The sequence below is a fragment of the Loxodonta africana genome, chromosome X (genome assembly GCF_030014295.1).
Source record: "Loxodonta africana isolate mLoxAfr1 chromosome X, mLoxAfr1.hap2, whole genome shotgun sequence".
Classification (NCBI taxonomy): Eukaryota; Metazoa; Chordata; class Mammalia; order Proboscidea; family Elephantidae; genus Loxodonta; species Loxodonta africana.
The window spans coordinates 65,311,753-65,339,710 of NC_087369.1; the positions used below are offsets into that span (position 1 = coordinate 65,311,753).

General features: G+C 39.3%; 1 pseudogene; it reads left to right on the forward strand.

The window, feature by feature from the left end:
- Positions 1–111: 111 nt before the first annotated feature.
- Positions 112–27,958, forward strand: LOC100661203 (RNA binding motif protein, X-linked-like-1; annotated as a pseudogene).

Consider the following 27,958-nt stretch of genomic DNA (forward strand, 5'->3'; position numbering starts at 1 on the left):
ACAACAAAGACCCAAAAAAACAAGTGAAACGAGTATATTTATGACAAGTTAGGAACCCTGAACATCAATGGCAAAGTTACAAAATGAACCGAGTGGCAGGGGGAGGAAGAGATGGTTCAGAAGCGGAGAGGAGTGACCAGACTTGAATCACCAGGAGGCCTCAGGCACCATTCCCGGGAGCAGCTGCAGTGGCCTGCTACTAGCATTCAGACGCAGTTTCCTGAGGGAGAAGTAGCCAGCCACACAGCCTACTCACACCTCCGGAACCAGAGAAGAATGGCGTTTTTGGCAAAAGGTAAGTACTTGCGTATATTTTACCATGCCCCTCACTTCCAAGCCGGCTTCAGTGGCTGTTGATTTCCCTGGGCCTGAGAGAGGCCCTGTTGAGCACCTAGAGCCATCCTTCTGGCTTTGGAAAAGGAGTAAACCTACAACTGGGGCAAAAGATAATTTGCCAGCTCCACTAACCGGGGAGCTCAAGACAGAAGCGGATCCTGTACAGGCATAAACGGTCCGTGGACTTTGAGTACCTTTTCCCCCTGCATGGACCTGTGTGGGCCTATTTCAGGAGAATAGGCCCTTGTTGGCAGACTCCAACCATTTCAGCTGTGGGGCGGAGAGGTGAGCGTTTGATGTTTGACATTGCTTTGTCTATTAAACAGGGTCCTCACCTACCCACATCAGGGGCCTAAGGATTGGTGGCTCCACCAGGTCGCCCAGCCATGGGCTACAGGGGTCCAAGGAAAACTGGTACCTCCCAGTCCTTACAACCAAAAACACTGGGTGCACATGGTTCGTGTGTAAAACCCACCCACCTGTATGCCCTAAGGAAGAGGGACACGCTTTCCTCAGAGACACGTGGGGGACAATTCTCAGCCACCTGCCTTTTTCAGAGCGTGACCCCCTGCTGCAACCAGACACCGGAACCTACACCAATCACCCCTGCCCCTCTAAGGCTGTAGGACAGAGCCTGTACCACACACTTGATGATCAGCTACCTGGACGCCGGAGCTGAAATGATACAAGAAAAGTGAATGGACTCCTAGACTGATATACCTGATAACAGCTCTAGCCATCTGGGGACAGGACGTCAGAGCTCCAAAGGCGAAAATAATCAAGCTAGCTCACTCAAGCAACCCATTTGGGCATATCAAAACAAAACAAAGCAAGAAGCTACGATACGGTAAGCAAACATAAAATAAACTAAAACAATAACTTACAGGTGGCTTGGGGACAAAAGTCAATATCAAGTCACATAAAGAAACAGACCACAATCGCCTCAACAAGCTCGCAAAACAAAGAATCCAGGGATCTTCTAGATGAAAGTGCCTTCCTGCAATTATCAGATGCAGAATACAGAAGATTAATACACAGAACCCTTCAGGACATCAGGAAGGAAATGAGAAAATACACAGAACAAGCCAAGGAACACACAGTTGAAGAAATTAAAAAGGCTATTCAGGAACATAATGAAAAATTCAATACGTTGGAAAAATCCATAGACAGACAATGATCAGAAATTCAGAAGATTAACAATAAAATTACAGAATTAGACAACTCAATAGAAAGTCAGAGGAGCAGAACTGAGGAAGTAGAAGGCAGAATTTGTGAACTTGAAGATAAAGCACTTGGCACCAACATATTTGAAGAAAAATCAGATAAAAGAATTTTTTAAAATGAAGAAACCTTAAGAACCATGCGGGGCTCTATCAAAAGAAATAACCTACGAGTGATTGGAGTACCAGAACAGGGAGGGTTAACAGAAAATAGAGAGAACTGTTGAAGATTTGTTGGTAGAAAATGTCCCTGATATTGTGAAAGATGAGAAGATACCTACCCGAGATGCTCATCAAACTCCACATAAGGTAGATTTTAAAAGAAAGTCACCAAGACATATTATAATCAAACTTGCCAAAACCAGAGAAGAGAGAATTTTAAGAGCAGCTAGGGATAAATGAAAAGTCACCTACGAAGGACAGTCAATAAGAATAAGCTTGGACAACTCAGCAGAGTTGTAGGCAAGAAGGCAATGGGATGACTTATATAAAGAATTGATGGAAAAAACTGCCAGCCAAGAATCATATATCCAGCAAAACTGTCTCTCAAATATGAAGGTGAAATTAGGACATTTCCAGATAAACAGAGGTTTAGGGAATTCGTAAAAACCAAACGAAAACTACAAGAAATACTAAAGGGAGTTCTTTGGTTAGAAAATCAATAATATCAGGTATCGACCCAAGACTAGAACCCTGGACAAAGCAATCGGATGTCAACCCAGACAGGGAAATCACAAAAATAAATGAAGATTTAAAAAAACACTCAAAACAAGGAAACAGCGATGTTACTATGTAAAAGAAGAGAACATTAAAATAATAAAAAGGGACTAGGAAATGTAGTCATAGATCTTTCATATGGAGAGGAAGACAAGGTGATACAAATAAATAAAAGTTAGGTTTAAATTTAGAAAAACAGGGGTAAATATTAAGGTAACCACAAAGGAGACCAACTATCCTACTCATCAAAAATAAAATACAAGAAAAAAACATACTCAGCAGAAACAAAATCAACAACAACAAATATGAGGAACAGACAATATATAAACTACTCAGCATAGAAAACTAAGTGGGAAAAAAACTGTCAATAACACACAAAAAAAGACATCAAAATGATAGCACTAAATTCATACCTATCCATAATTACACTGAATGTAAATGAACTAAATGTACCAATAAAGAGATATAGAGCGGCAGAATGGATTAAGATATTCCAATGAACAACAGACACATGAAAAGATGTTCAACATGACTGGGCATCCAAACCCAAACCAAACCTACTGCTGTCAAGTTGATTCCAATTCACAGTAACCCTATAGGTCAGAGGAGAAATGCCCTTTAGGGTTTCCAAGGCTGTAAATCTTTACGGAAGCAGAGTACCACATATTTCTTCCACACATTGACTGGTGGGTTCCAATTGCTTATCTTTTGGTTAGCAGCCAAGCGCTTTAACCACTGCATCACCAGGGTCCTCATTAGCCATCAGAGAAACTCAAATAAAAACCATAATGAAATACCATTTCACACCCACTAAGATAAAGGCTAAGGTAAAAAGAATGGAAAATAACAAGTGTTGGAGGGGATGTGGGGAAATTGAAACCCACATTCATTGCTAGTAGAAATGCCCAATGGTACAACTGTTGTGGGAAAAAAAGTGTAGGGGTTCCAAAAAAAACTAGGTAGAAAACTGGATTCTGGAAAGATGGTGGCATAAACAGACCATCCTTCTGACCCTCCGCCAAAAATACAACAAAGAAAGGACTGCTCACCTTTGAGGGACTCAGAATTGGGAAGCAGAGGAAAGCAGAGGGAAACTGCAGGCAAGAATCAACAATGAGTCATCTATGGTAGGAAAATCATTTCAGGCACCATCCCTGCTCCTCCCGCCAGGCATGTGGGCCACCATCTGCTATGAACTGGGGAAGCACCCCAGCAAAAGAGCCTGCTTCCCAAATCACCACACCCCTTGCCTATGCAAAGAGACAGGACCACAAGCTTCTGCTCTAAAATCAACATGGCAGATCTACCCTGGGGGTCCGTTTGGACTGTGCCAGCACCCCCTCCACCCAACACTGTCAGCTGCAAGCCTACTGCAAACTGCTACAGAAGGCTCCTGCAGTGTAGTCTACTCCCAGAGTCAACGCTCTACCTGCCTCCCTGTGCATGTAGCTGTGTGCTAGGAAGCAGGCATCTTGAGTGTAGACTGCACCCACAGCTAATATACTATGGGGAGGGCTTTGATAACAAGGAAGGCTTCCCTGGAGGGTCCATTAGAAGTGTGACAACCCCTCCCACACCCGGTAACTGTTGGCTGCTGGACCGATAGAAAATCCTATAAAAGGTTCCCTACAGTGGAGACGGAAACCCTGGTGGCGTAGTGGTTAAGTGCTATGGCTGCTAACCAAAGGGTCAGCAGTTGGAATCTGCCTGGCGCTCCTTGGAAACTCTATGGGGCAGTTCTACTCTGTCCTATAGGGTCACTATGAGTCGGAATCAACTCGATGGCACTGGCACTGGGTTACAGTGGATAGAAGAGGTAGGCCAGCCACCTAAGTCGCTGGGGCTCTGAAACCAACAAGACAGATCTCTCCAAGGTCCTAGGGAGTGTCAGCCCATCCTCCTCTTGAAATGGAGGAAGCTTTAACTGTGCTTCCCCTGCATGCCAACTCAGATACAAGCAACCCTCACAAAGAAGGGAAGGAAGCCTCAGACTAAACCTCAGACTAAACCAGGAGGCAACAGCAGCCCTGAAGGGGACTCGCTGATTATGGATTTGACAACTGAAAATGTATGCAGGAAAACAAGAGGGGAGTAATAACCAGAGAGAGAGGATTTCGCCCTCTGGTATACAGATAGATTAGTGCACAGTATCTCACCAAAGTGGTGGTACCCACTGGTGGACAGAATGACCACTGTGTGTTCTCTGATGTGCTTGGGAGACACTGAAAGTTGAAAACTGGGATCTGGAACTTTTGAATCCTAATTAAACCAGGGAGGGAGAAGTAGCTGTCACAGAGAGGGAGAGAAAAGGGTAAGATAAAGCTGAAAGTTCTGCCAGCCTAAGAGTTTTTTCACAGAAAGCAGTGTGGGCAAAAACATGAAATACTGGGGAGAACTGAGAAAGTTAACACCCTCTAAAACGCCAATGACCCAACAAAAAACCATAAAGAGACACAAAGGACAGAGAAAAAATGGCCCATCCAAATGAATGTAACTAAGAGGGTAAAAGACCATCTAAGGAAGACCAGATAATGAAAAACACTGAAAGAATATAATACAACAACATTAAACATAATTAAAACTTAAGAAAAACATAGACAAAGAGCTAAAAGAAATAACAAAAACAATGCAAGAACAAAAGGAGGATACAAAAAAAAAATATTACAACAGAAAGCGACAAGAACTGAAATGAGAAACACAATACCAAAACCTGCCAACAAATTTAATAAGGCAGAAGAATCAACGGATTAGAGGATAAGCTAGTCAAAATCACAGAGGCTGAAGAGCAACAAAAATGAAGGCTCAAGAAAGCTGAATACCAAACCAAACCTGTCTCCGTCGAGTCGACTGCAACTCATATCGACTCTAAAGAACAGAGTAGAACTTCGAACTGCCCCATAGGGTTTCCAAGGAGCACCTGATGGATTTGAACCGCCAACCTTTTGGTCAGCAGTCGTAGCTCTTAACAGCTATGCCACCAGGGTTTAATGAAATCATGGAACAACAACAAGTGTCCTAATATACATTATCACAGGAACTCCCGAAGGAGATAAGGAGACAGAAAGAATATTTCAAGAAATAATGACAGAAAATTTCCCCAATCTAATAAAGGACATAAATCTACAAATCCAAGAAGCTCCAAAGAGATCTACAGCAAGACAAATCATTGGTAACCCTAACCAAACCAAATCCAATGCTGTCATGTAGACACCAACTCACAGAGACCCTATAGGATAGAGTAAAATGGTCCTTCTGGGTTTCCAATGCTGTAAATCTTTATGGACGCAGACTGACACATCTTTCTCCCATGGAGTGACTGGTGGGTTTGAACAGCCACCAGGGCTCCTACATCATAGTTAAGTTCTCAAAAAATAAAGATAAAGAAAGAAACCTGAAAGCAGTGAGGGAGAAGCAAACAGCACATACAAATGATTCTCATTAAGATTAAGTGCCATCACAGAAAGAAAGGCAACAGTAAGCAAAAGCTGAAGGCACTGGCCACCAAAGACTTCCTTGCAGAAAGTAGTGCAGGTGGAAACACCAAATACTGGGGGAAGTGAGAAAGTTAACACCCTGGAAAATTCCAATGCCTCAACAAAAAAAAATCACAAAACACACAAAAAACAGAGAAATGATGGCCCATCCAAATGAACATGGGAACAGAGTGAAAGCACACCTAGGGATAACCAAATAATGGGAAAAAATGGAATAATATACTACAACAATGTTAAGTATAATCAAACAGTTAAGGGAAAACACAGAAAAAGCTCTGAAAGATATAAGGAAAAAAATGCAGGAACAAAATGAGCATCTAAAATAAGAGATACTGCAACTGAAAGGGACAATAAATGAAATGAGAAACACAATAAAAAGACTTACCAACAGATTTAATCAGGCAGAAGAAATAATCATCAAATTAGAGGATAAAATACTCAAAATTACAGAGGCTAAATAGCAACACGAACAGAGGCTCAAGAAGGCTGAGTACAGTTTAAGGAAATACGCACCACAGGAATTCCAGAAGGAAATGAGAGGGAAAAAGAGACAGGAAGAATATTTGAAGAAATAATGACAGAAAATTTCCCCATTCTAACGAAAGACACGAATCTACAAATCCAAGAACACAAAGAACCTCAAGCAGGATAAATTCAAAGAAATTTACACGCCAAGACACATCATAGTTAGTCTCTCAACAACTAAAAAAGAGAGAATCCTGAAGAGAAGCAGTCACATACAAAGGATCACCATTAAGATTAAGTGCCTATTTCTTCTCCACAACACTGGAGGCCAGAAAGCAATGGAATGAAATATTTAAAGTGCTAAAAGAAAAAAACTGACAACCAAGAATAGCATACCCAGGAAAACCATCCTTCCAGGGTGAAATTAAAACATTCCCAGACAAACAGAAGCTGAGAGAGCTCATATCCACCAGGCCAACCGTACAAAAAATACTAATGGGAGCTCTGTAGATGGAAAGAAAAAGACACTAGAAAGTAGCTCAAAGACATACACAAGAAAAAAAATATATTCCTAATAAAGGGAATTGTATGGACAAGTTTAAGGACTAGTAATAAGGTATTCATGTTTCATAATTCCAACTGTTTTCTCCTTCACACTTTTTAATGACAAACATGTCATGTTACAGGACACATGAAATATAAATATGTAATGAGTAATAACAGTAACAAAATGGGTGATGGGGGCAGTAGAAATGGTGTAGGTATAGAATTTCTTCTATGTTACTGAAGTTAAGTTGGTACCAACTTACCCTAGGATGTTATAAGCAGTTAAAAGTAATATTCATGGTAACCACTACAAAAATATCTTAAAAACATACAAAAAAGGAAAGGAAAAGGAAACCAAAATGGTTGACTACAATAAACCAACAAACCACAAAAGCAAGCAGTAGTAAAGAATGAAGACAAAGAAGGCTTAAGACACATACACACAAAAATAAAACAAAAATGGTAGAATTAAGTCACTATCAGCGAATGTAAATGGATTAAATACTCCAAGCAAAAGGCAGAGAATACACACACACACAAAAAGAGAAGGGAACCAAAAAGGCTCGCTACAATAAACCAACAAAACACAAAAGCAAGCAGTAGGAAAAGACAAAAAAGAATTAAAGACACACAAAAAACAACAAAATGGCAGAAGTAAATCACGTCTTATCCATAAATATGCTGAATATAAATGGCTTAATGCACTAATCAAAAGACAGAGAGTGGCAAAATTGATTTAAAAAAAATGATCCAGCTACATGCTGTTTACAAGAGAATTAGAATATTATGAACTATATGGCAACAAACTGGATAATGTGGATGAAATGGGCAAATACTTAAAAAAACACAAACTACATTAAAAAACCCAAACTGACTCAAGAGGAAGTAGTCTCAACAGACCCATAAAAAGTGAAGAGAACAAATTAGTGATCAAAAACCTCCCACCAACAACAAAAAAAGTCCTGGAACAGATGGCGTCACTGGGAATTCTACCAGACAATCAGACAAGAATTGATACCAATACTCTTTTCCAAAAGACAGACCAGGAAGGAATACTTCCTAATTCATTCTATGAAGCAAACAACCCTAATACCTCAACAGGAGAAAGAGGCCAACAGAAAAGAAAACTACAGACCAATATCTCTTCTGAATACAAATGCAAAAATCCTCAACAAAATACTAGCGAACAGACTCCAACAGCATATTTAAAAAGTTATATGCCATGACCAAGTGGGATTTATTCCAGGAATGCAGGGAAGGTTCAACATTAGAAAATCAAACAACATAATACATCACAAAAAACATACAAGTGGTTACTAGGGATGGGAAGGAGGGGGAAAAGAGAAGTTAATGGTGTTAGAAATATTGCATTGATTAAGGGTAGGGTTGCACAGCCAATTACTGTAATTAATGTCAATAAGTTGTACACCAGGAAGAAGACAAATTGGCCAAAGTTGGGTGATAGACATATTCACAATAATGGCAAAAAAAAAAAAAAAAAAATAGATGCTGAGGCTTCCTATGTACACTCAAATTCCTAATGTGATTTGGTTTCTTTGTTGGGAGGTTTAGGCTCATGCCTTCATGAGACATCCCAGCTAATTAGCCTAATAACTTGTTTAGTGCTTGTGTTCCACCTCCAAGTTCGCTGCACAGTGCCTGGGGTCTTAAAAGCTTGCAAACAGTCAACGAAGGCACAACAATTGGTTCCTATCCGCCTAGAACAACAGAGGAAGAAGGAGTGTCAGGAAGAGAAGGAGGATATGGAATGTGTGGCTAATTGCCTCCATGAACAACTATCTCTTTTGCCATGATACCTGCATGGTGCCCTGCTACCATTACTGAACATTTTGATCAAAGGTTCTATAGAAGAATCCTGATCAAAAAGGGGGAAATATAGAACCGAATTTCAAATTCTCATGGAATACAGACTTCTTGGAGCCATGAAAGTTTGACGAACCCCTGAAACTACTGCCCTGAAATAATCTTTAAGCTTTAAGGCAAAAATATCCCTTGAAGTCTTCCTAAAACCAACAATAGTTTAGCTTAACTAGTAAAAAAAATGTCTTCCTTGAGCATCATGCTCTTTTAAGAACTATCTATATGGGATCAAATTGACAATAGCAACTTCAAAGATTACACAGGAACCTTAAAAACCTTAAAACCCTAAAAAAACCCACTGCCATCAAGTCAATTCTGACTCATAGAGACCGTATAGGACAGAGTAGAACCGCCCGATAGAGTTTCCAAGGAGTGCCTGGCGGATTCAAACTGCCGACCACTTGGTTTGCAGCTGTAGCACTTAACCACTACACCACCAGGGTTTCCATAGGAAGCTTAGGTGGCAGTAAATTTATGTTAATGGGGGAAGAACAACTCAGAAAAAGTGGATGAGAATGGTTGCACATGAAGAATACAACCAATGTCACTGAACGGTACATGTAGAAACTGCTGAACTGGTGTATGATTTGTTGTGTATACTATCAACAACAAAATTAAAAATTTCAAAATTTCGAAAGTGGCAGAATAGATTAAAAGAAAACAGGATCCAACCATATGCTCTTTACATGAGACACACCTTAGACTCAAGAACGCTAATAAGTTTTAAGTGAAAGCACAGAAAAAATCTTCCATACAAATTATAACCAAAAAAAGAGATGAGGTGGCAATTTTAATATCAAAGTAGATGTCTTAGTCATCTAGTGCTGCTGTAACAGAAATACCACAAGTGGATGGCTCTAACAAACAGAAATTATTTCTTCACAGTAAAGTAGGCGAAAAGTCCAAATTCAGGGCATCAGCTCCAGGGGAAGGCTTTCTCTCTCTGTCCACCTTCTCATCAATCTTCCCCCTAGACTAGAAGCTTCTTCGCACAGGGACCCTGGGTCCAAAGGACATGCTCTACTCCCGGCACTGCCTTCTTGGTGGTATGAGGTCCCCCCTCTCGCTCGCTTCCCTTTCCTTTTTATCTCTTGAGAGATAAAAGGTGGTGCATGCCGCACCCCAGGAAAACTCCATTTACATTGGATCAGGGATGTGACCTAGGTAACGTAGTTACAATCCCACCCTACTCCTCTTTAACATAAAATTACAATCACAAAATGAAGTACAACCACACAATACTGGAAATCATGGCCTAACCAAGTGGACACATATTTTTGGGGAAATGCAATTCAATCCATGACAGTAGACGTTAAGACAAAATCTGCGAGAAGAGAAGGATGGACATTATATAATGACTAAGTGGTCCATTAATCAAGAAAATTTAACAATCATAAAAATATATGCACCCACCTAACAATCATAAAAATATATGCACCCACCCAACGTCGGAGCACCTAAATATATAAAGCAAACACTGACATTATTGAAGGAAGAAAAAGATAGCACTACACTAATAGTTGGAGACTTTAACACATCACTTTCAGTATTAGAACATCTAGAAAGAAGATCTACAAAGAACAGAGGGCCTGAATGACACTATAAACTAACTAGATTTAACAGACATATAGAACAGTCCACCCAACGACAGCACAATATACATTCTACTGCAGTGCACATGCATCATTCTCCAGGACAGACGACATGTTAGGTCACAAAGGAAGTTTTGATAAATTTTAAAAGCCTGAAATCATACAAAGCATTTTCTCTGATCACAGCAAAGTGAAGCTAGAAATTAATGACTGAAAAATACACAAACATATGGAAATTCAACAACACACTATTAAACTACCAATGGGTCAAGGAAGAAATCCAAAAAGAAGTCAAATGAAAATGAAAGCACAGCATACCAAAACTTATGGGATGCATCAAAGGCAGTACTCAGAGGGGAACTTATATCAATAAATGCTCACATGAAAAAAGAAAAGATCTCTGAACAACAGCCCTGGTGGGGCAGTGGTTAAGGGCCACAGCTACTAACCAAAAGATCAGCAGTTCAAATCCACTAGCTGCTCCTTGAAAATTCTATGCAGCAGTTCTACTATGTCCTATTAGGTCACTATGAGTCGTAATCGACTTGGTGGCAAAATGTCTGGTTTTGGGTTAAACGACAATCTAACTCAACAAATCCAGGAACTACAAGAAGAGCAAACTAAGCCTAAACCAACCAGAAAAAAAGAAATAACAAATATCAGAGAATAAATAAATAAAATTGAAAACAGAAAAACAATAGACAGAAACAATAAAACCAGAAACTGGTTCGCTGAAACGACAAATAAAATTGACAAACCTTTTGCTACACAAAGAAAAGTAGAAAAAAGATGTGCATCACCAAACTAAAAAATCAAAGAGGGAACATTATAACTGACCCAATAGAAATAAAAAGCATTATCACAGAGTATGATGAACCACTGTACAGCAACAAAGTAGATAACAAAGTAGATAGTGTATATGAAATGGACAAACTCTTAGAAACACACAACCTACCCAAACTGACTCAAGGAGAGATACAAAGTTGCAAGAAATCCATAACAAATGAAGAGATCGAATTACTGATGGAAAACCTCCCAACAACAAAAAAGTCCTGGACCAAATGGATTCACTGGGAATTCTACCAAACATTTAGACAAGAATTGACACTAATCCTATTTAACTCATCCAAAAGATAGAGAAAGAAGTACTACTCCCTAATTCATTCTATAAAGTAAACATAACCCTGATACCAAAACCACACAAAGAGACCAAAAGAAAAGTAAACTACAGAGATGGGGCCAAGATGGCAGAGTAATCATACGCTTCATGTGGTCCCTCTTACAACAAACACCCGAAAAAAACAAGTGAATTGATTATATATGACATAATGGGTGCCCTGAACACCAAAGGCAAAGTTAAGGAATCGGACAGAGGGGCAGGGGAAGGGAAAAACAGTTCAAAAGCAACAAGAAGTTGCCAGACCTGACCTGGCGGGAACCAGGACCCTGCAGGTTGATTCCGCTGGCGCGAGCATAGTAAATCAATCAGTTGCATTTGGGACACATATTCCACATCAGGAGAGACCGTGCAGCAGGGAATCTACTCAGGCCTCCAGAATCAGTGAAAGCACTCAATGAGCAAAAGATAAGTACCTGCGTTTAACGTACTGCATGGATCAAGAAACACCCCTTTGGGAAAAACCTCGCTCCACTTGCCTGCTCCCTTCCTGCTCTACAATAGGTTCCAACTGGCTGCATTCCCTGGGATGGAAGTAAGACCTGACACTTGCCCCAAGCCATTCTCTCGGGCTTGAAGAGGGAATAAATTAACAAACAGGGAAAAAATAATCTGCCAGCTATCCTAAGCCAGGAACTCAGGTCAGAAAGAGCTCTTTTGCCTAGGAACAGGCTTAAAGGGTCCACAGACTTTGAATGTCTTTCACCCCTGCACAGACCTCTGTGGGCCCACTTCAATAGCAGTAGGCCCTCATTAGCCCAGTACAATAGGGTATATACCTGTAGTATAAATTCAACTGTTTCAACTGTTTCAGCTATATGGCAGAGAGACAGGTTCATGACATTCAACACCACTCTGCCTATTAAGCAGGCTCCTCACCTACCCACATGAGGGGCCTGAGGACTGGTGGCTCCACCCATGACACCTAGCCACTAATGACATGGGTCCAAGAAAAAGTGGTGCCTCCCAGTCCTAACAGCAAGCAGCACTGGGTACCCATGGACCAGTTGCAAAAACAACCCACTTATGTGATCTAGGGAAGACGAACACACTTTCCTCACAGACACCCAGGGCAGTGTCAGCCCCCTTCTTTGCTCTGTGCATGACCCCCTTTTACACCTGAGCTGAATCCATACAAGAAAAGTGAATAAACTCGTGGGCTCACATACCTACTAACACCTCTAACCACCTAGTGACAGGATATTAGAGCTTCAAAGGTGCCAATAATCAAACTAGCTCACTTGAACAGCCTATTTGGGTATATGAAAACAAGAAGCTAAGACACAGTAAGAAAACATAAAATAGATAAGTACACTAATTTATTGATAGCTCAGAGGTAACAGTCTGTATCAAATTAAATGTAGAGGCAGACCATGATGCCTTCAGCAAGCTCCCAAAACACAGAATCAAGAAATCTTCCAGATGAAGATAACTTCTGAAATTACCAGAAGGAGAAAATGAAAGATTAATATACAGAACTATTCAAGAGATCAGGTAGGAGACGATTAGGCAAAATGCAGAACAAGCCAAGCAGCACGTATAAAAAGCAACAGAGGAACTTAAGAAGATCAGAGAAGACCACAACGACAAATTAAATAGGCTGCAAGAATTCACAGACAGCAAACAGAAATCCAGAAGATGAAAAATAAAAATTCAGAATTAGACAACTCAATGGAAAGTCAGAGAAGAGGAATTGAGGAAGTGGAACTAAAAATTAGTGAAACTGAAGATAAAGCACATGACAACAACATATTTGAGGAAAAATCAGATAAAAGAATTTAAAAAAATGAAGAAACCCTAAGAATTATGTGGGGATCTATCAAGACAAATAACCTACAAGTAATTGGAGTACCAGAACAGGGGGGATAACAGAAAACACACAGAGAAGTGCCAAAGATTTGTTGGCAAAAACTTCCCTGATATCATGAAAGATGAAAAGATATCTATCCAAGAAGCTCATCAAACCCCACACAACGTAGATCCCAAAAGAAAGTCACCAAGATGTATTATACCCAAATGTGCCAAAACGAAATATAAAATTTTAAGTGTGGCCAGAGATAAACAAAAAGTGACCTACAAAAGACAGTTAATAAGAATAAGATTGGACTACTCAGCAGAAGCCATGCAGGCCAGGAGGCAAAAGGGACAACATATATAAAGTCTTGAAGGGAAAAAAATTATCAGCCAAGAATTATATATCCAGTGAACCTGTCTCTCAAATACGATGGCGAAATAAGGACATTTCCAGATAAACAGAAGTTTGGGGATGTTGCGAAAACCAAACCAAAATTACAAGAAATACTAAAGGGAGTCCCCTGCTTAGAAAATCGATAACATCAGATAACAACCCAAGGCTAGATCACAGGACAGAGGAACCAGATATAAATCCAGATAGGAAAATAACGAAAATAAATCAAATCTACAATGCTCAAATCAGGGAAACAGAGACATTATCATGTAAAAGATGATATTACAACAAAAAACAGGGAATAAAAAAATGTAGTCATAGATTTTTCATAGGGAGAGGAACTCAAGGCAATATAAAAGAAATAAAAGATTGGTTTAAATTTAGAAAAATAGGGTAAATATTAAGGTAACCACAAAGGAAACTAACAATCTACACTTCAAAATAAAAAACAAGAAAGACTCAGCAAAGACAAAATCAACAATGAAAACGAGGAAAAGAAAATATATGCGAAAAATGACTCAGCGAAGAAAATTAAGTGGAACAAAGAACCTGTCTACAACACACACACAAAAATACAAGATATAAAAATGACAACACATACCTATCAATAATTACACTGAATGTAAATGGACTAAATGCACCAATAAACAGAGACTGATAGAATGGATTAAAAAAAATACATGCTGACTACACGAGATATACCTTAAAGACACAAACTAAAATTCAACGGATGGGGAAAAATATATCAAAAAATAAAAAAAGAACAGGAGTGCAATATTAATTTCTGACAAAATAGAATTTAAAGCAAAATCCACCACAAAGGATAAGGAAGGACACTATATAATGATTAAAGGATCAATAAACCAGGAGCACATAACCATAATAAATATTTATGCACCCAACAACTAGGTTCCAAAATTCATAAAACAAACTCCAAAAGCACTGAAACAGAGAAAGAGAGCTCCACAGTAACAGCAGAAGTCTTCAACACACCACTGTCGATGACAGACAGAACATCCAGAAAAAAGCTCAATAAAGACACAGACAGGCTAAATGCCATAATCAACCAACGTGACGTCACAGACACATAAAGAACACTCCACCCAACAGCAGCCAAATATACTTTCTCTTCCAAAGCACATGCAACATTCTACAGAACAGACCATACACTAGGCCATAAAACAAACCTTAACAGAATCCAAAACATCGAAATATTACAAAGCATCTTTTCTGACCATAAAGCTATAGAACTAGAAATCAATAACAGAAAAAGTAGGGAAAAGAAATCAAACACTTGGAAACTGAACAACACCTTGCTCAAAAACTACTGAGTTAGAGAAGAAATTAAAGACAGGATACAGAAATTCATAGAATCGAGTGAGAATGAAAACACACCTATCAGAACCATTGGGACACAGAAAAAGCAGTGCTCAGAAGTCACTTTATAGCAATAAAGACACACATCCCAAAAGAAGAAGGGGCCAAAATCAAACAATTAACCCAAATACTCGAACAAATAGAAAGAGACCTTCAAAAGAAGCCCTCGGACACCAGAAGAAAGCAAATAATAAAAATCAGAGCAGATTTAAATGAAATAAAGAAAAAACCATTGAAAGCATTAACAAGACCAAAAGATGGTTCTTTGAAAACATCAACAAAATCAATAAACCACTGGCCAAACTGACAAAAGAAAAGCAGGAGAGGTAGTGAATAACCCGAATAAGAAATGACATGGGTGATATCACCACAGAACCAACTGAAATTAAAAGAATAGTAACAAAATACTATGAAAAACTGTACTCTAACAAATTTGAAAACATAGACGAAATGGATGAATTTCTAGAAACACAGTGCCTAACCTAAATTAACACAAACAGAGGTGGAACAACTAAATAAACCTATAAGAGAAAAAGAAATTGAAAAGGTAATTTAAAAACTCCAATCAAAAAAGCCCTGGCCCTGACGGCTTCACTAGAGAATTCTCCCAAACTTTAAGAGTTAACACCACTACTACTAAAGGTATTTCAGAGCATAGAAAAGGATGGAATACTCCCAAGCTCGTTCTATTTAAGCCAGCATAACCGTGATTTCAAAACCAGGTAAAGACACCACACAAAAAAGAAAATTACAGACCAATATCATTCATGAATTTAGACACAAAAATCCAAAACAAAATTTTATCCAACAGAATTCAACAATATATCAAAAAATAATTCACCATGACTACATGGGATTCATACCACGTATGCAGGGATGGTTCAAAATTAGAAAAAGATTACATCCATAACATAAATAAAACAAAAGACAAGAACCACATGATCTTACCGATTGATGAAGAAAACAAATGGTGCTAGCATAACTGGATATCCATCCTTAAAAACATGAAGCAAGACTCATACCTCACACCATGCACAAAAACAACAAATGACAAAGTCCAATACCGATTCATGATAAGAACTCTCAGCAAAACAGGAATAGACGGGAAATTCCTCAATATAAGAAGGGGAATTCATACTAAGCAACAGCCAACATCATCTGAAAGTATTCCCCTTGAAAACGGGAAAAAGATAAGGATGCCCTTTATGACCACTCTTATTCAACACTGTGCTGGAGGTCCTAGCCAGAGCAATCAGGCAAGATAAAGAAATAAAAGGCATCCAAATTGGTAAGGAAAAAGTGAAAGTATCTCTATTTGCAGATGATATGATCTTATATACAGAAAACCCTGAAGAATCCTCAATAAAACTACTGAAACTAACAGAAGAGTTCAGCAAAGTATGAGGATACCAGATAAACATACAAAAATCAGTTGGATTCATCTACACCAACAAAGAGAATATTGAAGAGGAAATCATCAAATCAATATTATTTACAATAGCCCCCAAGAAGATAAAATATTTAGGAATAAATCTAACCAGAGATGTAAAAAACCTATACAAAGACACTACTGCAAGAAAACAAAAAAGACCTACATAAGTGGGAAAACATGCCTTGCTCATGGATAGGAGGATGCAACATTGTAAAAATGTCTATTCTACCCAAATCGACCTACAGATACAATGCAAACCCAAACCAAATTTCAATGACATTTTTTAATGACATGGAGAAACAAATCACCAACTTCCTATGGAAAGGGAACTGACCCCAGATAAGTAAAGCATTACTGAAAAAGACGAACAAAGTGGGAGGCCCCACACTACCTGATTTTAGAACCAATTATACCACCACGGTAGTCAAAACAGCCTAGTACTGGTACAACAACAGATACATAGACCAAAGGAACAGAATTCAGAATCTAGAAATAAATTCATTCACTTATGAGGAGCTGATACTTGACAAAGGCTCAAAGTCCATTAAATGGGGAAAAGATAGGCTCTTTAACAAACGGTGCTGGCATAACTGGATATCCATCTGTAAAAACATGAAGCAAGACTCATACCTCACACCATGCACAAAAACTAACTCAAAATGGATCAAATACCTAGATATATAAATCTCAAACGATAAAGATCATGGAAGAAGAAACAAAGACAATGCTAGGAGCCCTAATACATGGCAGAAACATAAACAAAACAGTGTTAAAAATGCACAAACACCAGAAGAGAAATGAGATAACTGGGAACTCCTAAAAATCAAAGACTTATACTCATCCAAAGACTTTACCGAAAGAGGAAAAAGACAACCTACAGACTGGGAAAAAAATTTTGGCTATGACAAATTCGATCAGCGTCTAATCTCTAAAATCTACAAGATTATGCAAAACCTCAACAACAAAAAGACAAATAATCCATTTTTTAAAAAAAGGGCAAGGGATATGAACAGGCACTTCACCAAAGAAGATATTCAGGCAGCTAACAGATACATGAGCAAATGCTCACAATTAGCCATTAGAGAAATGCCAATCAAAACTACAATGAGATTCCATCTCACACCAATAAGGCTACCACTAATCAAAAAACCACAAAATAATAAATGTTGGAGAGGTTGTGGAGAGTCTGGAACACTTATACACTGCTGGTGGGAATGTAATATGGTACAACCACTGTGGAAAATGATTTGGTGCTTCCTTAAAAAGCCAGAAATAGAACTACCATACGATCCAGTAATCCCACTCCTTGGACTATATCCTAGAGAAATAACAGCTGTCACACGAATAGATGTGAGCACACCCATGTTCACTGCAGCACTGTTTACAATAGCAAAAGGATGGAAACAACCTAGGTGCCTATGAACGGATGAATGGATAAAAAATTTGTGATATATTCACACAACGGAATACCACGCACCAATAAAGAACAATGATTAATCTGTGAAACATCTCATAATATGGATGACTCTGGAAGACATTATGCTGAGTGAAATCATTCAGTCGCCAAATGACAAATATTGTATGAGACCACTATTATCAGAACTCAAGAAAAGGTTTAAACACAGAAGAAAACATTCTTTGACGGTTATGAGGGTGGGGAGGGAGGAAAGAAGGGTATTCACTAACTAGGTAATAGATAAGAATTATTTTCAGTGAAGGGAAGGACAACACACAATACAGGGGAAGTCAGCACAACTGGACTAAACCAAAAGCCATGAAGTTACCTGAATACAACCAAACACTTTGAGGGACAGCATAGGAGGGGTAGCGGTCTGGAGAACATGGTTTCAGGGGACATCTAGGTCAATTGGCAAAACAAAGTTCATTAGGAAACCGTTTTACATTTCACTTTGGTGAGTTGCATCTGGGGTCTTAAAAGTTAGCAAGTGGCCATGTAAGATGCATCAATTGGTCCCAACCCACCTGAAGCAAAGGAGAATGAAGAATACTAAAGATACAAGGAAAATATGAGCCCAAGAGACAGAAAGGGTCACATAAACCAGAGACTCTATCAGCCTGAGACCGGAAGAACTACAAGGTGCTTGGCTACCACCAATGACTGACTGCACTGACAGGGAACACAACTGAAAGTCCCTGATGTCACAGGAGAAAAGTGGGGTGCAGAACTCAAATTCAAATTCTAGTAAAAAAGACCAGACTTAATTATCTGACTGAGACTGGAGGGACCCCAGAGGGCATGGCCTCCAGACTCTCTGTTAGCCCAAAACTAAAACCATTCCCGAAGCCAACTCTTCAAAGATTAGAGTGGAGTATAAGACATAAAGTGATACTGGTGAGGAGCGTGCTTCTTAGCTCAAGTAGGCGCATAAGACTAACTGGGCAGCCCCTGTCTGGAGAGGAGATGAGAAGGCAGAGGGGGACAGGAGCTGGTTGAATAGACATGGGAAATACAGGGTGGAGAGGAGGAATGTGCTGTCACATTATATGGAGAGCAACTTGGGTCACATAATCATGTGTGTATAAGCTTTTGTATGAGAAACTGATGTGAACTGTAAACTTTCACTTAAAGCACAAAAAAAAAAAAGTAGAAGGAGAAAACTACAAACCAATATCTCTTCTGAATGTAGCAAAAACCCTCAACAAAATACTAACAGAATCCAACAGCATATTAAAATATTCATACACCATGACCTAGAGGGATTTATTCCAGGAATGGAGGAATGGTTTAGCACTAGAATATCAATCAACATAATATAGCATATCAATGTAACAAAGGAAAGGAACCACACGATGATCTCTATGGATACAGAAAAAACATTTGATAAAATACAACACTAGTTCTTGATGAAAACTCTGTAGAAAATTGGAATACAAGGCAAATTCCTCAATATAATTCAGGACATGTATGAAAAGCCAACATTCAACATTTTGCTTAATGGAGACTGAGAGGTATCCCCTTCAAATCGAGAACAAGACAACACATTGATTAAGGGTAGGGTTGCACAGCAAATTATTTTAGTTTCTGTCAATGAGTTGTACACCTATAAAAGGTTAAATTGGCAAAAATCGTGTGATAAGCATATTTACAAAAAAAGAGTAGCTGCTGAGGCTGCTTATGTACAACCAAACGCCTCATTAAATCTTGGTTCCTTGTTTTGGAGGTTTAGGGTCATGGCTTCCCACGGGTGGGCTTCTGGGACCCCTGGGGGCTTTTCTTTTTTTCTTTTCCAAAATTTTTATCTAGTTTTTTTCTTTCTTTTTCCTGTCTCCCTTTTTACTTTTCTCCATTTCTCAGTTTCTCATCTATCCACTCCAACAGCAAGCTCCCTTAGCACTCTTTTTTTTTCTTCTTTAATTGTTTGTTTGTTTTTGGCTCCTGTTTTTCTCCTCTCTCTCCTCCTTCCTATCACCCAATTAGCTCCACAATTCACAACCTCCCCCCTCTTTCCAACCTACCTGTACTGTGCACTGAACATCATACCTTCAAGCAGCACAGGCATGGCCTACTGGAACCTGCCCTGCACTGATTCCAGGCCTGCCCTGTCAGCCCTAGTACATGTCACAAACAACCCATCCCAGCCCCTCCCCTTAAGCTGGACCTGCCCTGCTGGGCCATAGCTGAATGACTGGCCCTGCCCATTGGACAAGGAGATGAAAAGTATCCTGACTACAGACAAGCAAACAACAAAGAATGCACAGTCCACCTGCTCAGACATAACCAATTAAAACAAAAAATAGGACGAAACAAATCTACAATCAAGAAATGAAGAAAATAACTACTGAATGTCCCAAAGACAGCAGACAATATCAAAACATATATAAAAAAAGGGGGGGGGGGCGACAGAATAGCTCCAGTGGGAGTCCAAAATAAAAAACCAGATGACTTTCCAGTAGAAGGCACTAGAACTACCTGACAGGGAATTCAAATCTCTAATATTTAGAGGAATCCAAGAGTTGAAGCAAAAAGCAGACAAAAATGAAGAAAAATTGATAAACTTTTGGAAAAGGCAGACAAATTCATAGAAAATACAGACAAAAAAATGGAACAATTCAGGGAAGTAATACAGGAACAAAATGCCAACTAGAAATCATACAAAAACAACAATTAGAAATCCAAAAGATAAACAACAGGATTTCAGAAACGGACAGTGTCATACATAGAAGGGCTCAGTAGTAGGTCTGAAATGATGGAAGACAGAATCAGCGAATTAAAGACAAACACTTCGATACAACTCTGTTTAAGGAAAAATCAGAAAAAAGAGCAAAGAAAAATGAATAAACCCTGAGAATTATTTGGGATACAATCAAAAGCAAAAACGTGAGAGTGATTGGAGTTTCAGAACAGGGAGAGAAAACGGAAAACACAGAGAAGATCATTGCAGAATTGCTCAATGACAGAAAACTTCACTGAAATCATGAATGATAAAAAGATGGCCATTTGAGAAGCTCAACGAACCCCATATAGGATAGACCCCAAAAGAAAAACACCAAGGCATATCATAATCACACTCATTAAAACCAAAGACAAAGAAAAGATCCTGCAAGCAGCTCAAGAAAAACAAAAAGTCATATACAGAGCAGAAACAATAAGACTAAGCTCTGATTATTCAGCAGAAACCATGCAGACAAGAAGGGAATGGAATGAAATATATAAAAATTTGAAAGAAAAAAATTGCCAACAAAGAATAATATATCCTGCAAAACTTTCGTTCAAATATGATGATGAAATTAGGACGTTTCCAGATAAATGGACATTAAGGGAATATGTAAAAACCAAACTAAAGTTTCAAGAATTATTAAAGTGTGTCCACAGGTCTGAGAACAAACAACATCAGACCACAGCCTGAACCTAGGACACAAGATTGTACCAGCCAGATACCGACCTAGGAAATGAATTCTGAAGGACTATCCAAAACCAAAACAATTGCAACAGGGAACCAGAGAGCTTAGTCTGTAAATGACAACGTTAGAACAATAAAAGGGAGAATAAACGGAATAGGTATAGAACTTTCTACTAGAGAAGAATCCAAGGCAATACCAAGTAAAAATAGACTGGTTCAAGCCTAGGAAGATAACGGTAAATTTCAAGGTAACCACAAAGAAAGTTAACAAACCTACTCATCAAAATAAAGAAGAAAAACATAAAGTCTCAATAGAAACAAAATCTAGAAAAACAAAAGAAATGAAAAAGAAATCCACAAAAAAAGGAACTCAGCACAGCAGAGTAAGAGGAACAAAGAAAACGTTAGCACCACAAAAAAAAGCACTATAAAATGACAGCAATAAACTGAACAATAAAGAACAATAATGAATATGTGAAGCATCTCATAACATGGATGCATCTGGAGGACATTTAATAAATCAATCACAAAAGGGCAAATACTGCAGGAGACTACTACTGTAAAAACTCATGAAAAGGTTTACATACAAAAAGAAACTATCTTTGATGCTTACGGGGGGGGTGGGGATGGAAAAACACTCAATAGACAAAAGATAAGCGGTAACTTCGGTAAAGGGCAAGACATTACACAATACTGGGAAGCCAGGACAGCCTATACAAGGCAAGGCCATGGTAGCTCCATCCTGTACAAGACAAGGCCATGGTAGCTCCATAGACACATCCAAATTCCCTGAGGGACCAAATTGCTGGGCTGAGTGCTCAGGGGACCATGGTCTCAGGGAACATCTAGCTGAATTGGCATAACAAAGTGCATAAAAAAATGTTCTGCGTTCTACTTTGGTGAGTAGCTTCTGGGGTCTTAAAAACCTGTGAGTGGCCATCTAGGATAATCCACTGGCCTCACCCCTTCAAGAGCAAGGAAGAATGAAGAACGCTAAAGACACAAGGGAAAGATCAGTCCAAAGGACTAATGGACCACATCTACCACGGCCTCCACCAGACTGAGTCCAGTACAACTGGACGGTGCCCAGCTACCATGACTGACTGCTCTAACAGGGATCACAATAGAGGGTCCTGAACAGAGCTGGAGAAAAATGTAGAACAAAATTATAACTCAAAAAGAAAGATCAGATTTGCTGACCTGACAGAGACTGGAGACACCCTTAGAATATGGCCCCAGATACCCTTTCAGCTCAGTAATGAGACCACTCCTGAGGTTCACCTTTCAGCCAAAGATTGAACAGGCCTATGGAACAAATCGAGACTAGAGGGAAGCACCAGCCCTGGGGCAGGGACTAGAGGGCAGGAGGGAACAGGAAAGCTGGTAATAGGGGACCCGGGAATGAGAAGGAAGAGTGTTGACATGTCGTGGGGTTGTTAACCAATGTTATACAACAATGTGTGTACCAACCGTTTGATGAGAAACTAGTTTGTTCTGTAAACCTTCATCTAAACCTCAATTTTAAAAAAATAGGAAAAAAAAAAAAGAAAAATTTAACTGCAGAACCCCTTTCAAAAAGTGAAATCTAACTCAGAACCGTAATATTAAAAAAAAACAGGGGCATGTAGTGTTAAAAAAGTGTTGCTCTAGTATAATAAATCTAAACCGTTTAATCACCTGGTTTCCCAACCTACAGGATAAGAAGCTGCAAACAAAAAGGATGTGGAAAAGAGAGCTCCCCTCAGTCTTCAAAGACAAATAACTAAAAAAAAAAAAATGTTACTACAGACAAAGTGGGAAATTTTATAAGGAGATAAGGTTAACCCATCAGGACAACATAACAATTATAAACATATACACATCTAACAACAGAGTCCCCAGTATACATGAAATAAAACCTGACAGAATTGAAGGGAAAAGCAGACAATTCAGTAACAGTAGGAGATTTCAACACTCTACTCTCAATAATGGACGGAACAGCTAGACAAAAAAAAAAACAGCAAGAATATGAAAAACGTGGACAATACTATAAAACGACTAAACCTAACTGACATCTATAGAACACTCCATCCAAAAACATCAAAATACACATTCTTTTCAAGCACACATAGAATATTCTTGAGGACAGATCATATGCTATATAATAAAACAAGTCTCAATAACTTTAAAGTAATTAAAATCAGACAAAGTATAATCTATCACGATATTGTTCTGTTGTTGATTTCTATATTAGATCAATAGGATAGAACTGAGAGTCCAGAAATAAACCCGAACATTTATGGGCAATTTATTTTCAACAGAGGCCAAGACAATTCAGTGGGGAAAAACAGTCTTTTCAAGAAAAGATGCTGGAACAACTGTATGTCCACATGCAAAAAGAATGAAGCTGGAAGCCGTACCTCACACCACTTACAAAAATTAACTCAAAGTGGATCAAAGATCTAAATGTAAGAACTAAAATTATTCTTGGAAGAAACTCTTAAAAGAAAATATAAAAGTAACTTAGTGCTCCTGGTTAGGAAATGATTTCCCAGGTACAACTTCAAAAGTAAAAGTGATAAAAAAGAAAAGTGAGAAGATGGACTTCATCGAAATTAAAAAGTTTTGTACTTCAAAGGATACCATCAAGAAAGCAAAAAGACAGCCCACAGACTGAGAAAAAATATTTGCATATCACATATCTGATAAATATCATTAATATCACACATAAGCAAAATTTTGCTGAAGATCACTCAAAAGCAGCTGCAGCAGTATACCCACAGGGAACTGCCAGAAATTCTGGTCATATTCAGAAGAGAACATGGGACCAGGGATATCATTGCTGATGTCAGATGGATCCTGGCTGAAAGCAGAGAATACCAGAAGGATGTTTACCTGTGTTTTATTGACTATGCAAAGGCATCTGACTGTGTAGATCATAACAAACAGTACAAAGAATGGGAATTTCAGAACACTTAATTGTGCTCATGAGGAAACTTTACATAGATCAAGAGGCAGTTGTTCAGACAGAACAAGGGGATACTGATTGGCTTAAAGTCAGGAAAGGTGTGCGTCAGGGTTGTATTTTTTCACCATACCTATTTCATCTGTATGCTGAACAAATAATCTGAGAAGCTGGACTATATGAAGAAGAATGGGGCATCAGGATTGGAGGAAGACTCATTAACAACCTGTATTATGCAGATGACACAACCTTGCTTGCTGAAAGTGAAGAGGACCTGAAGCACTTACTAATGAAGATCAAAGACCACAGCCTTCAGTATGGATTACACCTCAACATAAAGAAAATAAAAATCCTCACAACTGGACCAATGAGCAACATCATGATAGAAAAAAGATTGAAGTTGTCGAGGATTTCATTTTACTTGGATCCATAATCAGCAGCCATGGAAGCAGCAGTCAAGAAATCAAAAGATGCATTGCATTGGGCAAATCTGCTGCAAAGGACCTCTTCAAAGTGGTGAAGAGCAAAGATGTCACCTTGAAGACTAAGGTGCGCCTGACCCAGGCCATGGTATTTTCAATCACATCATATTCATGTGAAAACTGGACAATGAATAAAGAAGACCAAAGAAGAGTTGATGCCTTTGAATTGTGGTGTTGGCGAAGAATATTGAATATACCATGGACTGCCAAAAGAACGAACAAATCTGTCTTGGAAGAAGTGCAGCCAGAATGCTCCTTAGAGGATGGCGAGACTGCGTCTTACATACTTTGGACATGTTGTCAGGAGGGATGAGTCCCTGGAGAAGGACATCATGCTTGGCAGAGTACGGGGTCAGCAGAAAAGAGGAAGACCCTCAACAAGGTGGAATGACACAGTGGCTGCAACAAGGAGCTCAAGCATAACAAGGATTGTAAGGATGGCGCAGGACCAGGCAGTGTTTCCTTCCTTTGTGCATAGGGTCGCTATGAGTCGGAACCGACTCGACGGCACCTAACAACAACAACTTTGTCAGAGTTGAACTTCCACTGGAGAGGAGGCAGAAAGAAAGGAAATGATGTTATAGCCGATGCTGTTCTTGTTCTATCAATACCATAATTTCATTTTCCAATGCACAGGGCATAAACACAGAATTCAACAGAGAAAAATATATTGGATCTGGATCAGCTGAACAGCTTAACTTTTCACAGCTCCAAGGTTGCCAACCCATGGTCATAAGGGGTTAAGGCCTAAGTTCAAAGCAAAATGAAATCCACCTTTCTGAGCCAGTCAATGTGTTTCAGGATAATGTCCAAGGATCAGAGAGGAATTTCCAGTGAAGCTAATGACACTTAAGCTCACTTTGCACAGACCTTGAGAGGGGTCCTAGGTGTATGTTCTTGGGGGATGTATTTTTATAAAATTTGTAAGAGATATTTTAACCATAATGCGTAGGGACTGCTGTCTCCTTCTACTCTGACTTGCCTTCTTCCATCACACTTCTCATGTTGGGAGATGCCAGAGTGGCCACAGGTTATTTTGAGTATTTGATAAGGGGAAGATGAGTTGAGGATACCTTGGCTTGGGTTTAGTGTGATGTTTTTATTTATGTAGTCTGCAGTGACTTCTGTGTACACTTAAGTTATGTTCACCATGGAGTAGCAATGACTTCCAAGAATGGTCCTATCACTCACAGTGCCAATTCTCCCAGTGTTGGGACATTAAGGTAGAAGACCTGACGTTGTATTATGCTATGAATTTGTCCTACAGTGCCCAGCACCAAAAATTTGTGGATTGTAAGAGAGAAAAAAATTGAAATATGTGGAGTCAGAAGTTATTCTGGCTTATTTCTCTGGATTTTGTGATTATTTGTAGAATTTGTAACGAGGCCTTGGTGGTATAGTGGTTAAAGCACCTGACTGCTAACCGAAAGGCCAGTGGTTCGAACCCACCAACCAGTCCATTTCCTTAAAGATTTACAGCCTTGGAAATCCTATGGGGCAGTTCTACTCTGTCCTATAGGGTCCTTATGAATCAGAATCAACTCAGTGGCAGGAGGTTTGGTGGGTAGTATTTGTCAGTCTTTTAAAATTTATTACTTGTTGTGATTTCTTTTCTCATTCTAAATAAATATTCATTTTCAGATCTTTAAAAAAAAACTAGGCCAAGGTTGTACAGTACTACTAGCAGCTTACCCCTTGTGTCCTAGGACCCAGCAGCCGGCCCTCTCACAGGAAGGGGTGGTTTGAAGCCAACTGTCCAGGAAAGCTCTCCATTGGTGGGCTCAATACAGAAACAAATACGAAAGCCCTTAAGGCAGTTTTTGGCAAATATGGACGAAATGTGGAAGTACTCTTGATAAAAGACCGTGAAACCAACAAATCGAGAGGATTGCCTTTTGTCACCTTTGAAAGCCCGGCAGATGCCAAAGATACAGCCAAAGATAGGAATGGAAAATCCTTAAATGGAAAAGCCATTAAAGTTGAACAAACCATTAACGTATCATTTGAAAGTGGTAGACGTGGACCTCCTCCAACCTCCAAGAAGCAGAGGCCCTTCAAGAGGTCTTAGAGGAGGAAGTATAGGAACCAGGGAACCTCCTTCATATGGGGGGGTGGATAACAGATGATGGTACATATTCCATGAATTTTAACATGAGTTCTTTCAAGAGACCTCTTCCAATAAAAAGAGTACCACCACCACGAAATAGAGGTTCTCCTCCTAAAAGATCTGCCCCTTTGGGACCAGTTCACGGCAGCAGTGGAATAGGAGGAAGAGCTCCTGTATCACATGGAAGGGATAGTTATGGAGGCCCACCACAAAGGGTACCCCTGCCCTCTCGTAGACATGTTTGTCCCCAAGAATGATGGATATTCTACTAATAACAGCAATTCAAGCAGAGATTACCCAATTTTTCATGATATAGGAGATTATGCACCACCACCAAGAGATTACACGTATTGTGATTATGATCATTTCAGCTCATGTGATGACCATCCATCCAGAAGTTACAGTGATAGAGATGGCTCTGGTCGTGATCATGACTATTCAGATCATCCAAGTGGAGGTTCCAGCAGAGATTCCTATGAAAGTTATGGTAATTCACATAGTGCTCCACCTACACGAGGGCCCTTGCCTTCGCGTAACAGACACAGTGGAAGTCGAGACAGTTACTCAAACAGCCGAAGTGACCTCTACTCAAGTGGTCATGATTGGGTTGGCAGACAAGAAACAGAACTTCCCCCTTCTATAGAAAGGGGGTACCCTCCTCCACATGATTCCTACAGTAGTTCAAGCCATGGAGCACAAGAGTGGTGGCCACAGAGGAAGCCAATCTGACAGAGGGGGAGGCAGAAGCAGATACTAAAAACAAATAAAACTTTGGACCAAAATTCCTGTTCAAAGAAACAAAACAAACAAACAAAAAGTGGAAACTATTCTGTCACAACTACCCAAGGACTACTAAAAGGAAAAACTACGTTACTTTTTAAAAAATTTCCTGTTAAGGTCCCTTCCATAATTTTCATGTTCTTGTGAGGAAAAAAAGTAAAACACACTAAATTTTACTTGATTTTATGACATTGCTTTCAACAAGAAAATGTTAAATGTGTAAGACTTGACTTGTGTACTAGTGTGGTAATTCTCTTGAAACACCCATTGCCAGCAAGTTGATCCTCGACTCATAGGTGACCCCACAGGACAGAATAGAACTGCCCCGCAGGGTTTCCAAGGCTCTAAATCTTTACAG